Here is a 12,500-nt window from a genome sequence, read left to right as displayed (position 1 = left end):
CAGCATGGGTTCTTCCAGACAGGCCTTAACTTCTCTAGCAGAGCTTCATAAATATGAATATTCATTATTATAAAAAACAGAGATAGGAAATTACAGGTTTTAAACGTGATCATCATTATTTTAAAAATGCCCATTGTTCTTGATCTCTGAATTATTGAACCAGTTCCAAATTAAAGAAAGTAATCATTAAGTTTTAACTTAAACCCAAAGGGACAAAGAAAGCCACATGATCCAACGAAGAGAAATACGTGAAAATTTTCCAACTTATCATCTATGACATTTTATACCATTGTGCATTGGCAAATCCTGGCTTCCCTTCTGTGACCTATATAAAAACACTTGAAGTAGCTTTCATTATCATGTTAGACCTAGCAGTGTTCCTAAAGTACGGCTACTTCTAGAGGACATGGACACTTTGGGAGAGTCAGAAATTTCTGTGCCATCTTGGATTGGTTCATTAATATCATTGTTTCATCATTAAGGAGACAGATCCAGGCAATTTAAGATGTTTATGTATAAAAATACTTCCTTAACTGTCCCCTTGACAATGTACTGTGGAAGAACCACTGATTCACTGTTCAGAATTATCTTATCAATATCACAAGAAGCTTCAACCTCTTTAAATTGTTGCTCACAGGAGTTGGCACCCTGCCTGTAATTTCTGTCCTTGAGCAATTCTGTTCCATTTATTGAGAAATTTAAACAATTCCATATATACTCACTTCATCTGAACCACCCGTGCCAAGAATAATTATTGACTAAGAAAACAAGATTCTGGTCATACCCTTGACTCAGTGAATTAGTCACCAACACAAGGAAACACCATCCCCGACTGGAAGAGTTATAACTAACAATGTGGTAATGATGCTCCAGACCTTTGTGCAAACTTATTCCACTTCCAGATTTGTTCATGAATTGCTTCCAAATCAGAAGATTCTCTACTCACAAAATCAGGGTCGATCACTTCCCAAAGAATACAGACATCAAAGACAGAAAGACTTACCTCTATCTAGAGTCCTCAAGGGTAGTGATGAAAGTGTGAGTTCACCCAAGAATAGAACAAACCTTGACTCCGGGTAGCCCTTCTGACTTACAGTGAATTCTTTCTCTCAGGCACCATGCTAGGGTTTAAATATGAGGTGTCCCCCCAAAAAAGCTCAGGTGTGAGACAATGCAAAAATGCTCAGGGATGAAATGACTAGATTATGAGTTGTGACCTTATCAGTGGATTCCTCCACAGTACAGATTAACTGAAGGTAGATAGGGTGTGACTGGAGGACTTAGGTCACTGAGGGGTGTCCTTTGAGGTTTATAGGTTGTCCCTGGTGAACTGAGCTCTCCCTCTGCTTCCTGGCTGCCTTGGTTTGAGCTGCTTCCCTTCACTATACCTTTTCACCATGATGTTCTGCCTTAGTTCAGGCCAGGGCAATGGAGTAGGCAGACCATGGACTGAACCTCTAAAACCATGAGCCAAAATGAAACTTTTCCTCCTCTTTAAGTTGTTCGTCTGGCATTTTGGTCACAATGATGCAAAGCTGACTAAAATACCCCATTTATTTAGTCTTTTATTAATTTAACCAATACTTATTGAGCACCTACTGTATGTCAGGCATTAGGCCAACATTAGGGATTCAATGACAAAAGAATGTTTCTTCTCTCAAGAATCTTATCAATCATTTCATCCCAGCAACTTGGGAGGCTGAGGCAGGAGGATCATAAGTGCAAAGTTAGCCTCAACAACTTAGCGAGGCCCTGAGAAACTCAGCAAGACACTGTCTCTAAACGAAACATAAAAAGGCCTGGGGTGTTGCTCAGTGGTTCAGAACCACTGAGTTCAATCCCTGATACAAAAACAAACAAACAAAAAAAAATTATCAGTTAGCCAGATTAGCAAGTAATTACACTGCTCCAGTCATATCTATATATGCCTGTGTTACTGGTGGGCAGATTGCACTGACCAACCTTCAACCCTTTATGGATTTAGTGAACTGGCATTATAATTCAAGCTTATCTGCTCAAAGGCTAATAATTTCACACCTTATATGATTCTTTTCAACAATGCCTATCTTTTAACTAAAATAATCAATCCTTTACCACAAAGATGACCTAAGTTATTGATATTCAATTTCACATCTTACAGGAATTTAACACACACACACACACAATCACAAACAAACACACTCACACACAGACGTGTTTGTCTCTCAGCTCATCTGACAAATGAACCTCTTGACCACTCGAATGCTTCTTTAGTCTCCAACCTGCAGATCTCACAGAATGAGCAGTGATGGACATTGAGATCATGTACCACCCAATACCTGCAGAACACTAGCATCAAATAGGCAGCTTGGGACATCAGGAAGTCTGACAATGGTTAAACCACACCCCAACCCTAGAACAGGGGTTTAGGGGCATGAATCTTCTACCTGTAGATATGCTACAAGGTGAAGAATCATTGTTATCCAGGTCCTATCATATGCCAGGAACTGTGTTAAGTATGTAACAGGCATTGCTTAGTCCTCTCCCAAATGAGGAAGACACCTCCTCTCCTTCCCATTTCAGATATCAAGCAATGGGCATATATTTTGCTCGGGACTGAGTAAGTGGTAAAGACCTAACTAAAACTTCAGCAATGTGATTTGATCAGCCCATAGTTAGAGAAACTTGAACCCACAATCTTAGGGTTACACTGTTGAATTAACTCTTCATATTTTTTGAGGACAGAATTGTCTTCAGATCTTGGTGAATACCAAGTGTCATTGGATATGTCCATTAGTCACCGAATTCATCCCAATCTTAGCAGAACCTGATTTGCACAACAAATCTGCTTCCAAACTCTGCTGTTTCTGCTATATCATGATCCTAGCTCATAACACTTGTCTCTGCTGTAGATAGAGAGGAGAGTTCAGAGTTATAAAAGTCAATGGAGCCATACAGAATACGTGCTCAAGTTCCTCCATCACAGCTTCTTAAACTTAGCAAGTTGTTTTCATCAAGGAGTAGAATTAATGGCTGCACCTTAAGAATATTTTTATTTTACTTCAGAAACTATAATTCCTTGCTTGTTAATCAGAAAATAGTTTTGAGTACTTTGAGTTCAAGCTAGTTAAGAGCATCCCATTGCCTAAAGTCTCCACTAAAATGGATCATACTGCCAATCATCTTTAACATCTAGAAATGAGCCTCACAGACTCATGGAAGTGTGTCTAGCTGAGAACTGGATAGCAGACAGCCATGGGCCCCATCATAATTAATGGTGCCAATATGAAGTCCCATGTCTGTCATTTGGGCAGTGTTTGAGATGATGGCATTTTCCTCCTTTCAATTCTCACTTTCCTCTTAAGAAGACTGCTCATTTGTATCTCTGAGGATGCTCCTAACAAGATGAATGTACCATCACACTTTTAAGGAGGGAGAAAAAAGGCAATAGCAGAAGTTCAAGGGGAAAGAAATGAAAGCTGAATCATCCCCAGTAATCTCCCAAATTTATATCCCTCAGTATCAAAAACTGAATTATTTCCAGAAAAATTAGTTTAGAAAAACAACTTTTCACTTACAGCTGCACGGTAAAGAACCACATCACATTCATACAGTAAAAATTTTATTTTCAATCTAATGTGCCATTGGCAGTTTCCAACCAGAAGAAGCAATTTGCTAGTCTAGCCAATTACAATTTGTCCTTGGCTGAAGATGACAGCAAAGTCTGTGCCTCTGGTTCATTGAAAACATCAGAAAGATATCCCTAATACTCATTCTGTTTCTCTGTGAAGTTAAGCATTAAGGAGGTGATTAAAATTCAGCTTAACTTTGGTACCAAATCAAAGGAAAGGCATTGCTATCTGATGATAGGGGAGGATTTTTAGAACTGTCCGAGGCAGCAATGGCATGCATTTAAATTCCAAGCATTGTAGATAATATTGAAGCTCAATGCCTCCAGTTATACCCAGCAAGCCACTCTTCATTACCCTGTGGGAACAGGACTATTGAAGGTGCCCATACTTCTGCACACAGATTTATTTAAACTCGTAGCCCTGTCTTCATTGATACTTCTCTTACCAAAAGATGACCTTTGGCTGTGAATGAGAGGTCTGAGAAGGAACGACTCCTAATTATGCCACTGATTTCCTATGTCATGATCAGAAAATGAGTTTGCCTCTTTTTTTGCCCAATCTGTAATGTTAGAACACATCAGAGAGCTGATTTCTGAGGTTTCTGTGATGACAGGATCAGATAAGAAAGCAGACTGGAGAACTTTGCTGTGTTAATAGGCTTCTAAAGATGAGTAAACTGATGGTACCTGAATAATTATCCAAGGAAAACACTCCTTAAGTTGGTCTAATAATATTATATCAATGCAACACCGGATTATTAGTGTGAGGAAATGGAAGACATTGCTTGATAATTAAGCCTTTCCCATATCCTGGCCTTGAATTAATGAACAAGAAATTAAGCCTCAATCATTTCCTCTGATTCAAGCATCAGACAAAAGTCTTGGGGAGAGATAGGATTGGTCATTTTTTTATTAATCTGACAAAGCCTCATTGAGTGTTCCACTCTGTGCCTGGTTCATTTGTGTTAGAGACACAGATGCGTAAGACTGAGCTCCTGCCTCAAAAGGGTAAAAGGGACATTCCTGCTCTCCTGCTCCAGCCATTACTTGGCCCTCCTGAGGATGTGCAGACTCTCCATGAGGACTTGTACTACTGGCTGTCTGTGCTGATCCCTATGGGAACATGCTGTCTTCCTTTCTTTACCTAATTAACTCTTGCTCATCCTGGGGTTTTAGCTCTGTGTCTGGCACATGGCAATTGTTCAATAAGTATTACTGAATAAATGAACATATTAACAAAAGGTCATGATACAAATGAAAAGCTCTCTGAGAAAAAGAGGCAAACAGCCTGGGGACAGTGAGATCGTGGTAAGGCTGTGGAGGCAGGTTTCACCAAGGGTATTTGAAATGCACTTGGAAAGATCAGTAGGGAAAGAGGGTGAATAGGGACAATGTGAGAAGAGGATGATAAAATAGTGAGAAAACATTAGTAAAAGTCATACGAAACAAACAGAACATCACTTGTAAAGGCATGAAGGGTATAGAGGAAAATGTAGCATTGGATAAAAGCAAGCTCAGGGTGGCTAAAACCTAGAACACATCAGGGACAGTGTGGACCAGAAGTACATTTGACCTGTATGTCAAAGGCCTTGGATACCATGGTTGAATGTTTTGATTTTTTTCCCAAGGTGACAGGAAGGCTCATAGGCAGGTGTATCAGTTAAGATTCACAGGCAAACTCAGCAAGTACAAACAAGTAACCACTCTAGATTAAAGAGAAAAAAAATCTATTCAAAGGTATGAAGTAGTTCAGAGACAGCCTATGAGGGACAGTGAGTTCAGACTTAGAGACTCTAGCAAAATACCACCATCATGTCCACACAGGCAGAAGCAACCACAACAATGACCTGGGGCAAACATGGGCAAAACCTCCACTAGTGCTTCAAGAAAGCCATTTCTGTCACTCTCAACAGAAATGAGTTCCACATAGCACCTCCTTCCTCACATTGTTCTCTTTCAAATAAAAGTCTTACACACCTTCGGTTTGGCAGAACCCAGGTCTAATGATAGCACCATAGCTGCAAGGGAGACTGTGAATATGAGTTTCTAGCTTCTACCTGGGCAGGGAGGACCTATGATATGGTGAACTTCAAACACAGAAAAGATATTCTAAGGAATCTAACGACCACAAATCATGGAAACTGTCCACTGTCATAAGGAAAACCATCATTGAATTTACATCATAGGAAGATTCTTTCAGCAGCATTATTGGAAATGAACTGGAGGGGAAGAGAGTTGATGGACAGAGAGATCAATGTGGAAGGTTTCAGCAAGAGATGAAAGGATCATGAACTTTAGTGCTGATAGTGAACACAGAACTAAGTGAATACAAAATAAGGATAGAAGATTCTAGGAAGCCAGGACTTGGTCTGTCTTTTCCATTTCTAGAACTCTAACAATTTCTTACATGTTGCATATTCTCAATCATTTTTTTATTTTAGTATTAAGTAGCAATTTGTGTATAGTATAATTTTCCTGATACATGAATTTTTGAAGATTGTGTACACCACAGTGTGATCACTCCTGCTGTTGAGGTAGGGAATAGCCCCATCATTGCGATATGTCCTTATAATTAAATCAGAAGTTCATTTTTTTCTACTGCTGAGTAGTATTCCATGGTATGAATAGTTTATTCATGTTCCAATTGAAAGACATCAGGGTTATGACCAATTTGGGAGGTTACAGATCATTGATATTTTTGTGTAAACATAATTTTTTATGCATTTGTGTAAACACCTATGTGTAAGAAACCTGGGACATATGACAAGTGTATGTTTAACTTGTTAAGATGAGGAAAATCTGTTTCCAAGAGCAGTATGTTAGAGTTCCAGTTTCTCCACAGTCTTACATTCAGTATTTTCATCTTGAAAGTCATTACAACAGATGTTCAGTGGTTAACTCATTGTGATTTTAATTGGCATTTCCCTAGTGATGCTGAACACTTTTTCTCCTTATTGTTTATTTTTAATGTATCTTTTGGAAGTAAGATATTCAAATAGCATGCCCATTATTTTTTAATAAATCTCTCCTGAATTTATAAATAAATTGATACTAGAGATTTTATAAAAAGATAAAATTACCTCCACCTGGTATGGTTGGATATTGCTAATGGGAGTGCAGGGAAGAAGAGGTTGAGGATGACACCAATCTTATAGGTGAATGTTGATTAAAAGTTTGACTGAAGAACTTAGTAAGAATGTCCAGAAACAGCTGTTTCTTCGACTTCCAACTAATTATTGTCATTCAGCAGTTTGTACCCAAATCTAAAATGCATGAAACTACCTAGCTTAATGAGATTCCCCTGAGATTATTTTGCACTGATTTTTACACGCTTCTTATAATAAATAAATAAATCTCAACAGTAAAATCCACATCATTACTCAACAACCCCTGGCAGTGGCTCAGTGTTTAAAAGAGTACTAAATAAAATAATCAGAAGAAAAAAGAATAGGAAACAGAGAGCTGTAGCCCCTACAGTGAAGAATCCTGAAAAACTAGATGAGGAGATCATACACTGCCTACGTTGTATACTTTGCTACCTTCTGAATCATCAAAGGACCAAAGGTTCCTGGATAGGGAGGGTGGCTGGTAGCTGATGGAGGGAGAATTGCTCTCTCTACCTGGGACTTCCATGTGGTCAAAATAACACTGGGTTACATCTGAGCAAAGACAAACCAACCCTCCACTGGGCCTCCTGCTACAGGTGGGATGAAGACTTCCGTGTGGCCAGAACAGTTGACAGCCAGGAGAAGCAGAGCCAGAGAGTGAAATGGGCCTGCCAGAGAGGGATGCTTCATGAAAGATCGGCCAATCTTGGTCTGTGGTGCAAACAGGTATGATAGACCACTGGACAACAGGGCCCCCTGAGAGAAGAAAACCAAGTATGGAATAGGCCCCCAGCGTTACTCTAAAGAAAGAGCATTCATTTAAAAAATCCTCCACCCCTTAAATCAGCCAAAGCAAGGTGATGAGGAGGCCAGTGGGTGTGGGTTTTCAACATCTTCAACTGGTTCTTCCTCTGGGGGAAAAGAAAAGTGTGGGGACTTCAAAGGTCATTGATGTCACTTCCGACTTCCTCAATAGTACTAGCAATCAAAGATCATAAAAGTTTATGACTCTCGCATACACAGGAAGCCATTTGTGACATCATGAACTAGAAGCTGGGTCTGGTGTTTTGCTACTCAGCCTCTGTCGGGAAATCTGTAAGCTGGGAAGACGGCGGCCCCAGCACAGGTCTGTGACTGGACCCTTCCTAAAATTTTGTATAGGATTCTTGATGAGACTTTGGCTTTACCTCAACCCATCACAGCTACCAAAAAAATAAACAATTTATCAGAAAACTCATCATGTAGTACTTTTTAAAATGTATTTTGAACTTAATATGAAGAGCACTCTATTCAGGGCTAAGGTAGGGTACCAGAAGGAAGAGAGGAAAAATAAAAGAAGAAACCGAATTAATAGAATAGAATCTTTATAGCAGGGTCTGATAGAAATGACTGTATTTGGTCCCCAGATTTGCCACATGTTAGTTCATGACCTTGGACAAATTATTTAATACTCCCGAGGTTCAGTCAGTTTGTTTCTAAAACAGATATAGCAGTGTTTTCCCATTAGGGCTGTTGCTTGATCACTTCTCCAAATCTCCAGGATTATGCACATCCTGGAACATATAACCTGGGCATAAAACCAGACACAGGAGAGACAAAGTTCCATCTTCTCACAGCATCCACTTTTTCTGTGTTAAATAATTTGATTGTTTTTCATTTAGTAAAATAAAGGCATGGATAATGGATAAGAATGCAAAACTCAGAAGTGTTTTTAAAGTGAACTACAGGATTTCCAAAGGTTTGGTGGTTGTAGCAATTTCCTTTGCTGTGACACAAAAATATTTTCTCTCCTACAAAAGAAAATAAACAAAAGAAACAGAAACTACACATGCCTGTAAAGTGGTGGTGTTTGTTTTGTTTTGTTTTGTTGGTTTTTTTGGTGAAAAGAATTTTGGGAAAGGAAGCAGTCTTCTTGGCATCAGTACAGTTTCTTTCCTCCTTCTGTCAAGTTGTCTCTAAGGTGGGAAGCTAGATGTACATGCCTGACACACCATGAAGGAAATATAAAACAATGAATTAAAATTTGCAAAATAATAGAACATAAATGGAGTCACAGGTCATAAGGGAGACAGAAGGCAGGTAGGTGAGTTGGGGCCACCTTAAGCTGAGATGAGTTTCTAAACTGATGAGTTTCTAAACTGTTCTGGGAATAAATCAGGGACAGGAATCCCCAGAGGAAAGCCCGTACTTGGTCTGGGCTAGTTCACAGAAGAAATGACAGTTTAAAAATCTACAACAGTCCCCTGTTCCTGAGAGGGCAGTTTTAACATTCACAAGGGCTTGTCCCTGGACTAGACAACTGCCCACGGTTATTCCTCTTCAGTAAATCAGAGCCATCAATTACCTCCTCCTAGTGCAGCTGGTCCAAGGACTGCAGCACAGCAGGGCTGAAAGGGAAAATCACGGGCTGTGGACGGCTCGTTTTGGAGTTGCTTACTGCAAATGGTGGCATCAGTTGACTGCTAGGTACACCGTTTGATTGCTATCCCCATGCTGGGTTCAGACCCCAACCAAGTGCTATCTAGAACCTGGCATTCATCACTTGAATACATACATCTCAACCCCCAAGACTGTGCACAGCCTTTGTGCAGGTATGGAAACCAATGATTGCCTTGACCTGTCACTGGTTCCATAGTAGCTGAAGCTTCAGTCCCTGTGCACTGTTCTTGCTCTCTTGGTTTTAATGATGCCACTCACACAGATAGGTATATCTGACCAAATCAGAGTTCTTCTACAGGCCACAGAGAATTCAGATAAAGCTGGCATTCTTTTTTTTTTTTTTTGAGAATTTTTAATATTTATTTTTTAGTTATTGGCGGACACAACATCTTTGTTTGTATGTGGTGCTGAGGATCGAACCCGGGCCACACGCAGGCCAGGCGAGCGCACTACCGCTTAAGTCACATCCCCAGCCCTAAGCTGGCATTCTTATAAGAGAAATGCAAAGTGTAAATTTTTAAAAAATATTTTTTAGGTGTAGATGGACACCTTTATTTATTTATCTTTATGTGGTATTGAGGATCGAACCCAGTGCCTCACATGTGCTAGGCAAGTGCTGTACCACTATGCCACTGAGCCCAAAGTAGAAATTTTAAAAAATAATAGCTTTTGAGCAGAGGTTCAAATTATTTACAAACAGTGATAGTTTTTTAGAGGCTTTTTGTTCATATAATAACTATGATTACTACTTTGAGCTAGGCACTGATCTCTACCCCAACACTATTTGCTAGTTGTGCATATGGATTGAACTTTAAAAAGTAACAAACAAGTAAGCAATGCAGGCTTATTTTTTAAAAATGGTTCAAAAATACTTGATAAAAAGAAAAGCAAATATATTTCCTATGGCCGCTGCTCCATTTCCGCTAAGAGTAATCCATTTAATTCTCCAGTGATTTTTCTCTCTGCATGCTGTGTGTATGCATGTGGGAGAGTGTGGGTGTGTGTATTTAAACAGACTGATAAGTAGTGTTATTTGCTTTTACTAACGTTAGACTATGTGTACAGCTTTTCAACATTTTTTCATCAATAACATAATATGGACATTCATCCATGAATCACACATGTCATTCAATAGCTATAAAAATGTTACACTTACTTAGCACATTCATTTCCATAATTCCCTCAATAATGAATATTTAGGATGTTCTCAATTTTTCTGTAAAACAAGAAGCCATCCATGCACACTCTTGTATTTATATCCTGTGTACATACATATGTAACTCTGATGGATGATTGCTAGAAATAAAACTGTTAAGGCAATGAGAATACATAATTTAAAATGTACATATATAGTAATGAATTATTTCTCCAAATAGTTTACCAACCTACACTCTGACCAGGACTGTATGGGAAGTCTCAACTTCATATACTCATATCAACATTGGACTTTATCAATTTTAATAATTTTTTAAAAAAATTAATTGCTTAAGAAGCATTTTTGTTGTCTTAAATAACATTTCCCACACACTATTGGAGCTGATCATTCTTTCACTTGTAGGTTATTTTTATGTGCATTGTATAAATTGCTAATCCATATTATTTACTTGGCTCTTTCTCCAGGCTGAGCTCCAGAGGACAGAGATTTATATTTTCATATTTATTTGTTGGAGATTTCATAAAGTCGAGATTTGTGCACTTGTCTCCCATATATCTTTTGCAAGTTAATTTTTCCCCCATTTTTTGCTTTATTCTGTCTTGTTCTGTCTTCCCTGATACATACTTTTTCGATAATGCCTGTTCAGTCTTGGCTGTGTGTTCTTAATTAAAAACAAAGCATTTAAATACTGATTAGAAGCTCTGGATGTAAAAAAAAAAAAAATGACACTTTAAGAGCCATTAGAAAGATGATTCTTCCTTTGGGACCCCCAAAATATCCGTATCTGGAGGTCTTTTCCTTGAAACAGTCCTATCTTTCCAGAGAACAGTGTGCCTCTGCCTGAGAGAACTGGTGAAGTGGAAACTTTTTTTCACCTATCAGAGGAAGTGAGCTTGGGATTTCATTTTTTGATACTCTTAATCTAATTCCCCTGCATTCGGGTCTCTGATCAAATTTCTACAAAAGATAAGCCCACCATCTCCTGTGAAAGTGGGGAAAGGCATTCACCTGGCCGTGGGTTAGAGGTGAGGACCTGCGGGGTCTGACTGTACGTTTAAAGCCTATGGATCAAATGTGTAGGTTACAGTCACCACACTTTTAACTCGGCATGGTCCCCGGTGCCTCCACTCCTGAATCATCCTAACATTTTTCAAGATGAATAAGTGTGCTTGTCACTGGCATGTCACCCTTAAAGTCCTTTGGATTTTACCATTCTTCCCGCTGTCTGCTTTCCATCATCTAAACGATTAAGATCTAATGTCCACTACTATTTTTTCTGTTTTATTTGTCCTTATGGGTTTATATTTTGTGAGATCTTTCAGTATTGTTCCAGTGGAATAAGGAAGGAAAGAAGATAAAGTACTGTACATACACTTCCCTAAGTCTTTCCCATGACTTATCTCAAATGCAAATATTCCTGGGTCTGTCTGTCCAGCAGAAATCATTGGCAATTCTCTCTTTGGTTTTATCATGTTCATTTATGTCACAAATGTTGCCAGCCAATTGTTAAAATGGGCAGAGAAATGTGGGGACCAATAGGAAAGGCTTTGAATCAGGAAACAGTTTTCAGTCTTGATTCTGACACTAATCAAGCTCATTTTCTTGAGAAAATCCCTCCATCTTTTAGAGCATTGGTTCTTCATCAGTAAAATCGGGGGGGGGGGGCGATTAACTATGCAAGTGCTAAGGTCTATTCTCATTTTAAAAGGTGACAGTTTCTTTGAATGAGAGATGCAGAGACCAACAGCAGGGCAGTTTTGGATATGGGGCATGCATGAAGGATGGAAGGATCTCCTGGGACACTGCAGGATTTAGGTCTTCGCCTCACAAAAGCAAAATAGTGCAGCAGAATTAAGGAATTTGGAATCAGAAAGCCCGTGTTCCAATGCCAGTGCACAGCCTACAGTGGTGTAATTCCCGAAAGCTTCATTTTCTTCACTTGTAAAATGTGATTTTGTAACACTTAGCTTATAAGGTGCTATGTTTTTCTGTGTTTAATGCACCCTTCTTAATTGCCATTTGGAATTTCCCCCACAGATACCACTTTCTGGCACATTCTTAACATTCTGAAGTGCATGATTGCCTCTGGATACAAAGAAACCCAAAGTAACTCAGGGTGGGGATATGGCTATGAGGTATGCTGGGATTGTTAAGATGACTGTGCTTCTGGAAAATGTTGTTCAGGACG

The sequence above is a fragment of the Callospermophilus lateralis genome, chromosome 10 (assembly GCF_048772815.1).
Source record: "Callospermophilus lateralis isolate mCalLat2 chromosome 10, mCalLat2.hap1, whole genome shotgun sequence".
Lineage (NCBI taxonomy): Eukaryota > Metazoa > Chordata > Mammalia > Rodentia > Sciuridae > Callospermophilus > Callospermophilus lateralis.
The sequence above is the reverse complement of the archived record's forward strand: the minus strand, read 5'-3'. Positions refer to the sequence as shown.